General features: G+C 42.7%; 1 protein-coding gene across 1 annotated transcript in view; it reads right to left on the bottom strand.

The window, feature by feature from the left end:
* Positions 1 to 1186: 1186 nt before the first annotated feature.
* The window catches only part of smurf1 (SMAD specific E3 ubiquitin protein ligase 1), a 159033-nt gene continuing 147751 nt past the window's right edge, over positions 1187 to 12468 (bottom strand). Inside the window, exon 20 of the mRNA XM_072268676.1 lies at positions 1187 to 1246. The gene's annotated coding sequence lies outside the window, so the exon portion shown is untranslated. The remainder of the gene's footprint in view (positions 1247 to 12468) is intronic.

Below are 12468 nucleotides of genomic sequence, written 5' to 3'. Positions count from 1 at the left end.
ACAGCTACCCAGTGTGAAAAGACTACAGTGGAAAGAATCGACACACTACTGCTGATAGGAATGCACAAGGTAAGGCAGATACCTCAAAGAGTTGCTAGGTTCATAGTAACAGATGACACGTAAGCCAATTTCTTCATTTTCTTCCGTTGCTAAATCAAAAATTACTTCTAGGCACACAATGGTAATTAATTCAGCTAATTAAGTGCCGTTAGTTAACATGATCAAGATAGACGATAAGAATCATGTGGGGGTCCTATGTATAGTTTGACTAAGAGCAGCTGACCAACTAGTTAAAGAATTGTTCATTTACAGTATTATGTTTACTACCCTCCACTGTACAGTATATCTACACCTAAAGGACAAGGAACACTCCTTTGATGATAACAACTGCATATTTTGGACAGGGAACACAGGTGATTTGAAAAAGGGGTTAAATGAGCCATCTTTGTCAAACTGGAAAACCCACCCCTGAACCGAGGGGGTGGGGTACGACACCACCTATCAGCTACTTGCAACAAAGTCCTAACATCTCTACCCCAGGGTCTCCACAACAGTTCACAACTCCATTCCTGAAAAGGTAAGACTAATGATCCTCTTATTTCCTCTACGACTCTTAATGACCCTCACGTGATTGCTATATCTTAAACAGCTCAGAGTTTATAAACCAGAAAACTACCCACCATGAATCAGAACTGAAGCCGCCTCTTGGATGAGTGGCAAATCGTCTTCCAGACAACACAGAAAGTCCAGTTGCCTTGATTTACTAGTGCTTGATATACAATGACCTGGATGACTGTGAACCTTCATAGACAGATCACAGATCTGAGTTATTACAGCTATGGAAAACTCAACCCTGTGACCAAATTGTTCCTTGGACAGGACGCACAATGATGCGTCTCGAAGGAACTCTTGTGGCACAAGGTTTTTGCACTTGACTCTTGGTCCCTCTAGTCTCCCTGTCACCTGCAATACCCAGATTAATAATCAAATGCTGTCAGCAGTCTGACCACTGGGCACCCAGTGAATAGATTTCTCAGCAATGAAATCTTGCAACAAGATAGAAGGACAACACTCTGAGGTCCACAGGAAGTGTTCAGCAGGGAACAGTCTGCTCTGGAGCTTTATTATAAAGTGTTGCAGTGTTAGCATTGTGGGCCCTTGACATCGCCATGCAGCACATCGTGTTCCTTGCTCTCCCACGACTGTTCAAAGATGGTCATGTTCTGGCGTCAGTTACATCCCATCCCTGAAAAGATGGAGAGTTTACTTTGAAACATTCAGTTATTAAACGTCTACACTATTTAAAATCTGAAAGAAGTATCATTTCAGCACTTGCAACATTTTAAAGCATGTGTTGGAGCAAGTATGCTTATATACAATATTTGAACAGATTAATATTTCTGAGCATTATGTGTTTGTTGGCAATTGTAGGTAATCTCCTGGTGGTAATGAGGTTTATTGCATCTACATATGCCTATAAAAATTAACTTGTCTTTAGCCAACCTCCTTTATCTCACGGCCTTTCTCTCTGCAGTGTGCATCCACTTTATGAAGGACGAGTACTTTGAAGAACCTGGCTGTAGGTTCCTCCTCAACGTGGTCTTTCTGACCATGCATGCCAGCATCTTCATGTTGACTGCTATGAGGAACGGTACCTAGCAGTGGAGAAACTCCTCCTGACAACCTTTAGAAACAACATGGTTACAGGAGGGTCATGATTATTGTAGTTTGAGATCTATCATTATCATGTAGGAAGGTCCAGGGGAAAGGAAATCAGCCAGAGAATTTGACAGCGATGGGATAAAAGAAAACATATGTGCCACTCTACATTGCCACCACACACACACAAAGGATCTATCTAACTCTGCTTTTAAATACCAGTATATTGACTTCAAGGAAAGTAACTGGATTCCAGTACATAAAGTTAGCCTGTACTTTCTGGATACCCCAGAGCAGAAATTTTGACAGCAACAAAGAAAGAATGCTCCCAAACAGAAGATCCTCTATTTGACTTTTGGTATTCCATACTTTTTTGGGTATGGAAATTGTTCATTCTGCATTTCAATGAATCCATAAACCTTTCTTACAAAACCTTTGCCTTTATTAATTTGTTTGCTGCATCAGAAGCATCAACCCTGTACTCTATGCTTACTGACAAACAATTACAAAGAATATCTGAAAACTAAAAGCCAAACCCCACAAAGTCTTCAAAAAAGATATACAACAGGAATTAATCCAAAGAATAGAGTCTTCTGGGAATGAGCAGTGCACTGAGAAACCATTTCACAATTAAAAAGAGTTGCAGAGAAGGATAATAATATTTAATAAACAAGTATACAGATGTGGAGTTTATCTTTTAAATTATTTCATTTGTCTATCAACCATATTTTTCAGACCACAAGCATTGGCAAATCTTTTATTCCCATTTGCACCTTTCCCAACGACACCCTTTTGTGCTCTTACTGTCCCATTGAGATCATTTGCACAGATGAAAGCTCTCAACCCAAAATGGCAAACAACAGGAATTCTGCAGATGCTGGAAATTCAAGCAACACACATCCAAGTTGCTGGTGAACCCAAAATGGCGACTGTTTATTTCTTCCACAGATGATACCCAACCTGCTGTACTCCCCAACAGTTAATCACCTATTTCCACAGATCATCTTGCTGTTTTGTATACTTAATAACATTAGGTTTTCAAGTTCTGATTCATTTATTAATCGCATGTACATCAAAATATACAGTGAAATGTTTGGATTAACAATCAACACAACCTAATGTTGTGCTGGGATAGTCCACAAGTGTCTCCACACATTCTGCACCAACATAGTATGCCTACATTGTTCAGCAGAACAACACAAGCAACAACAGTAGCAACAAAACAATTACAAAAAAACAAGCCCCTTTCTTCCCTCCCACCCACAGACCCACCTACTCACACAAACATACAGTCTTCCAGACCCAGGACAGACTGCCTCCAGTTTCCAGTGCACTCTTGAACTCACGGACATCAGGCCTCAGAGACTTGCAGACTTATGGCTTCAGCCATTGGGTGTTGATTTTCGGATTCCTCGACTTTTCCATGGGTAGCTGTAGTCATCTGGTGTCACAAGTGGGTATTTCTTATGCGCATGTCCAAACTATAGTATTTCAAGCTATTCTCAACTGTAATGAGCATCACAGTTAATATGATTTGGTTTTGAATCAAACTCTGCAGACATTTTTCACCATCACCCAGTGCCTATGTAAATCAGAAATCCTGTTTATTTGGTTTTTGTCCTTAGAGATGCAAAGCAGAGCCCAACTAAAATAATATAACAAACTCAGTGTGTTGTCTCAGAAAATGATCTCACTAACTTGGCCAACAGGGAGACTCAAGGACTTGTGATTTACTACGAAAAGATCACAGACTAATTTTAAGCAAATACTCTTTTAATGAACTATCATTGTTTTCAATTTGGGTGAAAGTTTAAAATGGGAGAAGTATACAAGATGTGGCTGAATTGATGTCTCCCCTTTTACATTTTCTTTCCACTTAATGGCCACTTAATTAGGTACACTTGTACACATGCTCATGAGTGTAAATTTCTGATCAGTCAATCATGGAGCAGGAACTCAATGCATGAAACATGCAGACATGGTTAAAAGGACCAGTTGTTCGACCAAACATCAGAATGGGGAAGACGTATGGTCTAAGTGTCTTTGACCATGGAATGATTATTGTTGCCATACTGGGGAGGTTTAGTTATTTCAGAAAATTCTGACCCCTTGGGATTTTCATGCAGAGTTTACAGAGAATGGTGCAAAACAACTATAGTTAGCAGCAGTTCTGTGGGCAGAGAAACCTTGTTAATGAGAGAGGTCAGGGGAGAATGATCAGATTGGTCCAAGCTAACAGGAAGGCAGCGGTAAGTCAAATAACCATGTGATATAACAATGGTGCACAGAGCATCGCTGAATGCACAATACATTGAACCTTGAAGTGGTTTCAATAGGTACATTTAATGTCATAGAAATGTATACAATATACATCCTGAAATTCTTTTCAGTGTGGGCTACAGTAGCAGATGACCACATTGGGTTCCACCCATCTACCTAATGAAGTGCCAACTGAATGTATATTAAATTCCTGAGTAATATTTGATGCTGAATCAATGTTGAGTTTTGTAGACAAGCAAGTAAACTGAAACATGGAAAACCTACAGCACAATACAGGCCCTTCGGCCCACAGAGTTGTGCCGAACATGTCCCTACCTTAGAAATTACTCGGCTTACCTATAGCCCTCTATTTTACTAAACTCCATGTACCTATCTAAAAGTCTCTTAAAAGACCCTATCGTATCTGCCTCCACCACCGTTGCCGGCAGCCCATTCCACACACTCACCACTCTCTGAGTAAAAAACTTACCCCTGACATCTCCTCTGTACCTACTCCCCAGCACCTTAAACCTGTGTCCTCTTGTGGCAACCATTTCAGCCCTGGGAAAAAGCCTTTGACTATCCACACAATCAATGCCTCTCATCATCTTATACACCTCTATCAGGTCACCTCTCATCCTCCGTCGCTCCAAGGAGAAAAGGCTGAGTTCACTCAACTTATTCTCATAAGAAATGCTCCCCAATCCAGGCAACATACTTGTAAATCTCCTCTGCACCCTTTCTATGGCTTCCACACCCTTCCTGTAGTGAGGTGACCAGAACTGAGCACAGTACTCCAAGTGGGGTCTGAACAGGGTCCTATATAGCTGCAACATTACCTCTCGGCTCCTAAATTCAATTCCATGATTGATGAAGGCCAATACACCATACATCTTCTTAACCACAGCGTCAACCTGCGGAGCTGCTTTGAGTGTCCTATGGACTCGGACCCCAACATCCCTCTGATCCTCCACACGGCCAAGAGTCTTACCATTAACACTATATTCTGTCATTATATTTGACCTACCAAAATGAACCACACTTATCTGGGTTGAACTCCATCTGCCACTTCTCAGCCCAGTTTCGCATCCTATCAATGTCCCGCTGTAATTTCTGACAGCCCTCCACACTATCCACAACACCTCCAACCTTTGTGTCATTAGCAAACTTACTAACCCATCCCTCCACTTCCTCATCCAGGTCATTTGTAAGAATCACGAAGAGTGAGGGTCCCAGAACAAATCTCTGAGGCACTCTACTGGTGACCGACCTCCATAGAACATAGAATAGTACAGCACAGTACAGGCCCTTCGGCCCACAATGTTGTGCTGACACTCAAACCCTGCCTCCCATATAAGCCCCCACCTTAGATTCCTTCATATACCTGTCTAGTAGTCTCTTAAACTTCACTAGTGTATCTGCCTCCACCACTGACTCAGGCAGTGCATTCCACGCACCAACCACTCTCTGAGTAAAAAACCTTCCTCTAATATCCCCCTTGAACTTTCCACCCCTTACCTTAAAGCCATGTCCTCTTGTATTGAGCAGTGGTGCCCTGGGGAACAGGCACCGGCTTCCACTCTATCTATTCCTCTTATTATCTTGTACACCTCTATCATGTCTCCTCTCATCCTCCTTCTCTCCAAAGAGTAAAGCCCTAGCTCCCTTAATCTCTGATCATAATGCATACTTTCTAAACCAGGAAGCATCCTGGTAAATCTTCTCTGTACCCTTTCCAATGCTTCCACATCCTTCCTATAGTGAGGTGACCAGAACTGGACACAATACTCCAAGTGTGGCCTAACCAGAGTTTTATAGAGCTGCATCATCACATTGCGACTCTTAAACTCTATCCCTCGACTAATGTAAGCTAACACCCCATAAGCTTTCTTAACTACCCTATTTACCTGTGAGGCAACTTTCAGGGATCTGTCGACATGTACCCCGAGATCCCTCTGCTCCTCCACACTACCAAGTATCCTGCCATTTACTTTGTACTCTGCCTTGGAGTTTGTCCTTCCAAAGTGTACCACCTCACATTTCTCCGGGTTGAACTCCATCTGCCACTTCTCAGCCCACTTCTGCATCCTATCAATGTCTCTCTGCAATCTTTGACAATCCTCTACACTATCTACAACACCACCAGCCTTTGTGTCGTCTGCAAACTTGCCAACCCACCCTTCTACCCCAACATCCAGGTCGTTAATAAAAATCACGAAAAGTAGAGGTCCCAGAACAGATCCTTGTGGGACACCACTAGTCACAATCTTCCAAACTGAATGTACTCCCTCCACCACCACCCTCTGCCTTCTGCAGGCAAGCCAATTCTGAATCCACTGGATCCCATGCCTTCTAACTTTCTGAATAAGCCTACCGTGTCGAACCTTGTCAAATGCCATACTAAAATCCATATAGATCACATCCACTGCACTACCCTCATCTATATGCCTGGTCACCTCCTCAAAGAACTCTATCAAGCTTGTTAGACACGATCTGCCCTTCATTAAGCCATGCTGACTGTCCCTGATCAGACCATGATTCTCTAAATGCCTATAGATCCTATCTCTAAGAATCTTTTCCAACAGCTTTTCCACCACAGACGTAAGGCTCACTGGTCTATAATTACCCAGACTATCCCTACTACCTTTTTTGAACAAGGGAACAACATTCGCCTCCCTCCAATCCTCCGGTACCATTCCAGTGGACAACGAGGGCATAAAGATCCTAGCCAGAGGCTCAGCAATCTCTTCTCTTGCCTTGTGGAGCAGCCTGGGGAATATTCTGTCAGGCCCCGGGGACTTATCTGTCCTAATGTATTTTAACATCTCCAACACCTCCTCTCCCTTAACATCAGCATGCTCCAGAACATCAACCTCACTCATATTGTCCTCACCATCATCAAGTTCCCTCTCATTGGTGAATACCGAAGAGAAGTATTCATTGAGGACCTCGCTCACTTCCACAGCCTCCAGGCACATCTTCCCACCTTTATCTCTAATCGGTCCTGCCTTCACTCCTGTCATCCTTTTTTCCTCCACATATTTGAAGAATGCCTTGGGGTTTTCCTTTACCCTACTCGCCAAGGCATTCTCATGCCCCCTTCTTGCTCTTCTCAGCCCCTTCTTAAGCTCCTTTCTTGCTTCCCTATATTCCTCAATAGACCCAGCTGATCCTTGCTTCCTAAACCTCATGTATGCTGCCTTTTTCTTCCTGACTAGATTTTCCACCTCACTTGTCACCCATGGTTCCTTCACCCTACCATTCATTATCTTCCTCACCGGGACAAATTTATCCCTTACATCCTGCAAGAGATCTCTAAACATCGACCACATGTCCATAGTACATTTCCCTGCAAAAACATCATCCCAATTCACACCCACAAGTTCTAGCCTTATAGCCTCATAATTTGCCTTTCCCCAATTAAAAAGTGCTCTTGTCCTCTTTGATTCTATCCTTTTCCATGATAATTATAAAGGCCAGGGAGCGGTGGTCACTGACCCCCAGATGCTCACCCACTGAGAGATCTGTCACCTGACCCGGTTCATTACCTAGTACTAGATCTAGTATGGCATTCCCCCTGGTCGGCCTGTCCACATACTGTGACAGGAATCCATCCTGGACACACTTAACAAATTCTGTCCCATCTAAACCCTTGGAACTAATCAGGTGCCAATCAATTTTAGGGAAGTTAAAGTCACCCATGACAACAACCCTGTTATTTTTGCACCTTTCCACAATCTGCCTCCCAATCTGCTCCTCTGTATCTCTGCTGCTACCAGGGGGCCTATAGAATACCCCCAGTAGAGTAACTGCTCCCTTCCTGTTCCTGACTTCCACGCATATTGACTCAAAAGAGGATCCTGCTACATTATCCACCCTTTCTCCGCCCTCTCTATCCCTTTTAAAGCACTGAAATCCAGGAATATTGAGAATCCATTCCTGCCCTGGTGCCAGCCAAGTCTCTGTAATAGCCACTACATCATAATTTCATGTATGTATCCAAGCTCTCAGTTCATCACCTTTGTTCCTGATGCTTCTTGCATTGAGGTACACACATTTCAGCCCTTCTACCTTACTGTCTTTACACCATTTATTCTGCTTCTCTTTCCTCAAAGCCTCTCTGTATGTTAGATCTGGCTTTACTCCATGCACTTCTTTCACTGCTCTATCGCTCTGGGTCCCATCTCCCTCGCAAATTAGTTTAAACCCTCCGAACCATGCTAGCAAACCTACCTGCAAGGATATTGTTCCCCCTTGAGTTCAGATGCAACCCATCCAATCTGTACAGGTCCCACCTTCCCCAGAAGAGATCTTAATGATCTAAAAATCTAAAACCCTGCTCCCTGTACCAACTCCTCAGCCACACATTCAACTGCCATCTCCTCCAATTCTTACCATCTCTGTCACGTAGCACTGGCAGCAATCCTGAGAACGTCACCCTCGAGGTCCTGTTCTTCAGCCTTCTGCCTAATTCCTGAAACTCACACTTCAGAACCTCATCCCTCTTCCTGCCTATGTCGTTGGTCCCAATATGTATCACGACTTCTGGTTGCTTTCCCTCTCCGTACCAGGATGTCGTGCACCCGGTCAGAGACATCCCGGACCCTGGCACCCGGGAGGCAACAAACCATGCGGGTGTCCTTCTCACGTCCACAAAATCTCCTCTCTGCTCCCCTGACTATAGAGTCTCCAGTGACGACAGCTCTCCTCTTCTCCGTCCCACCCTTCTGCACCACAGGGTCAGACTCAGTGCCGGAGGCCCTGCCACCGTGGCTCACACCTGGTTGGTCCATGCAGAATATGACCCGTCCACAACACTCTTTGCCCTCTGTGGGCAAGCCAGTTCTGGATCCACAAAGCAATGTCCCCTTGGATTCCATGCCTCCTTATTTTCTCAATAAGCCTTGCATGTGGTACCTTGTCAAATGCCTTGCTGAAATTCATATACACTACATCTACTGCTCTTCCTTCGTCAATGTGTTTAGTCACATCCTCAGAAAATTCAATCAGGCTCGTAAGGCATGACCTGCCCTTGACAAAGCCATGCTGACTATTCCTAATCATATTATACCTCTCCAAATGTTCATAAATCCTGCCTCTCAGGATCTTCTCCAACAACTTACCAACCACTGAAGTAAGACTCACTGGTCTATAATATCCTGGGCTATCTCTACTCCCTTTCTTAAATAAAGGAACAACATCCGCAACCCTCCAATCCTCCGGAACCTCTCTCATCCCCATTGATGATGCAAAGATCATTGCCAGAAGCTCAGCAATCTCCTTCCTCGCCTCCCACAGTAGCCTGGGGCACATCTCATCTAGTCCCGGCGACTTATCCAACTTTATGCTTTCCAAAAGTTCCAGCACATCCTCTTTCTTAATATCTACATGCTCAAGCTTTTCAGTCTGCTGCAAGTCATCACTACAATCACCAAGATCCTTTTCCATAGTGAATACTGAAGTAAAGTATTCATTAAGTACCTCTGCTATTTCCTCCAGTTCCATACACACTTTCCCACTGTCACACTTGGTAGGCCTTATTTTTTCACATCTTATCCTCTTGCTCTTCACATACTTGTAGAATGCCTTGGGGTTTTCCTTAATCCTGCCCACCAACACCTTCTCATGGCCCATTCTGACTCTCCGAATTTCCTTCTTAAGCTCCTTCCAATTAGCCTTATAATCTTCTAGATCTCTAACATTACCTAGCTCTCTGAACCTTTTGTAAACTTTTCTTTTCTTCTTGACTAGTTTTATTACAGCCTTTGTACACCACAGTTCCTGTACCCTAGCATAACTTCCCTGTCTCATTGGAAGGTACCTATGCAGAACTCCACACAATTATCCCCTGAATATTTGCCACATTTCTAATGTACTTTTCCCTGAGAACGTTTCCAATTTAAACCTCATTTCCTGATAGCCTCATAATTCCCCTTACTCCAATTAAATGCTTTTCTAACTTGTCTAGTCCTATCTCTCTCCAATGCTATGGTAAGAGAGATAGAATTATGATCACCATCTCCAAAATGCTCTCCCACTGAGAGATCTGACACCTGACCAAGTTCATTTCCCAATACCAAATCAAGTACAGCCTCTCCTCTCGTAGGCTTATCTACATATTGTGTCAAGAAACCTTCCTGAACACACCTAACAAACTCCACCCCATCTAAACCCCTTGCTCTAGGGAGATTTGCTTGCTATTCAAACAATCACGAAAAATGCATCAGACCACCGTCATGACATATTTTAGCTACAAGGCATTAAATTAATACTGTTTTTGTGTACTGATCCTTTAAAAATATCAAAATATCTAAAAAATGAACGGACGTAATACTTAAGAAGCTTTTGTCACATACTATCAATACTGAGTTAGCATATAAACCAATTCCTTAAAGTCAAATAGACAAAATCAAGACATCCTTCTTTTACCACGTGTCTGCTGCTCCAATTAATTACCCTCAAAGTCTCACTCATCCTATTTTATATTTTCTAATATTTACATTTCTGAATAAAGTATGATTTTAATCAGTTGTTGACTTTTGCAAGTAAACTGAAATTCAGATATTTGTGGTACAGAAGATTATGTGCCCTTTGTATTTACTTGAACACTATCTTTTGTCAGTTACCAACACTGTACTTGTTGACTCTTGCTATATTTCCCACCTATACCAGTATCTCATTGCTTCACTTACATAAACTCTTACCATAGAAACCATAGAAACTACAGCACAGAAACAGGCCTTTTGGCCCTTCTTGGCTGTGCCAAACCATTTTCTGCCTAGTCCCACTGACCTGCACATGGACCATATCCCTCCATACACCTCCCATCCATGTATCTGTCCAATTTATTCTTAAATGTTAAAAAAGAACCCACATTTACCACCTTGTCTGGCAGCTCATTCCATACTCCCACAACTCTCTGGTGTGAAGAAGCCCTCCCCTAATGTTCCCTTTAAACTTTTCCCCCCTCACCCTTAACCTATGTCCTCTGTTTTTTTTCTCCCCTTGCCTCAGTGGAAAAAGCCTGCTTGCATTCACTCTATCTATACTCTTCATAATTTTATATACCTCTATCAAGTCTCCCCTCATTCTTCTACGCTCCAGGGAATAAAGTCCTAACCTATTCAACCTTTCTCTGTAACTGAGTTTCTCAAGTCCTGGCAACATCCTTGTAAACCTTCTCTGCACTCTTTCAACCTTATTTATATCCTTCTTGTAATTTGGTGACCAAAAACTGAACACAATACTCCAGATTCGGCCTCACCAATGCCTTGTACAACCTCATCATAACATTCCAGCTCTTATACTCAATACTTTGATTAATAAAGGCCAATGTACCAAAAGCTCTCTTTACGACCCTATCTACCTGTGACACCACTTTTAGGGAATTTTGTATCTGTATTCTCAGATCCCTCTGTTCCACTGCACTCCTCAGTGCCTTACCATTAACCCTGTATGTTCTACCTTGGTTTGTCCTTCCAACGTGCAATACCTCACACTTGTCTGTATTAAACTCCATCTGCCATTTTTCAGCCCATTTTTCCAGCTGGTCCAAGTCCCTCTGCAGGCTCTGAAAACCTTCCTCACTGTCTACTATACCTCCAATCTTTGTATCATCAGCAAATTTGCTGATTCAATTTACCACATTATCATCCAGATCATTGATATAGATGACAAATAACAATGGACCCAGCACTGATCCCTGTGGCACACCACTAGTCACAGGCCTCCAATCGGAGAAGCAATTCTGTACTACCACTCTTTGGCTTCTTCCATTGATCCAATGTCTAATTCAATTTACCACCTCTCCATGTATACCTAGCGACTGAATTTTCCTAACTAACCTCCCATGCGGGACCTTGTCAAAGGCCTTACTGAAGTCCATGTAGCCAATATCCACTGCCTTCCCTTCATCCACTTTCCTGGTAACCTCCTCGAAAAACTCCAATAGATTGGTCAAATATGACCTACCATGCACAAAGCCATGTTGACTCTCCCTAATAAGTCCCTGTCTATCCAAATGTTTGTAGATTCTGTCTCTTAGTACTCCCTCCAATAACTTACCTACTACCGACGTTAAACTTACTGGCCTATAATTTCCCGGATTACTTTTCGATCCTTTTTTAAACAACGGAACAACATGAGCCACTCTCCAATCCTCTGGCACCTCACCTGTAGACAACAACATTTTAAATATTTCTGCCAGGGCCCCTGCAATTTCAACAATTTCTTATTCATTCCTTTTTAATGGTTAGAATTCATTGTCCTGTCTTCCTCATCTCTAATTTTCAAAATCCCCAGTTGGTTTAGCTTCATCTGGCTGAAGACATTTTACAGATCACAACACAATTATTAATGTTGCTCTTATGAATGATTATGTCCCCAGATCATCTCTTCTTTAATTCTCACTTTTCATCTATTAACATGTCCACTCTGTCTAATTGATTTGTCTCCATCTGAAGATCCCAGTCCTTGTCCAAGATAGTCCAACTTAGTATGATTGTCTGTACCTCATTCTGTCAATTAGAGGCTTGTGGAAACTTTTGGAAC

This window comes from Mobula birostris, chromosome 9, assembly GCF_030028105.1.
Source record: "Mobula birostris isolate sMobBir1 chromosome 9, sMobBir1.hap1, whole genome shotgun sequence".
Classification (NCBI taxonomy): Eukaryota; Metazoa; Chordata; class Chondrichthyes; order Myliobatiformes; family Myliobatidae; genus Mobula; species Mobula birostris.
This window is presented reverse-complemented; position numbering and strand designations above follow the sequence as displayed.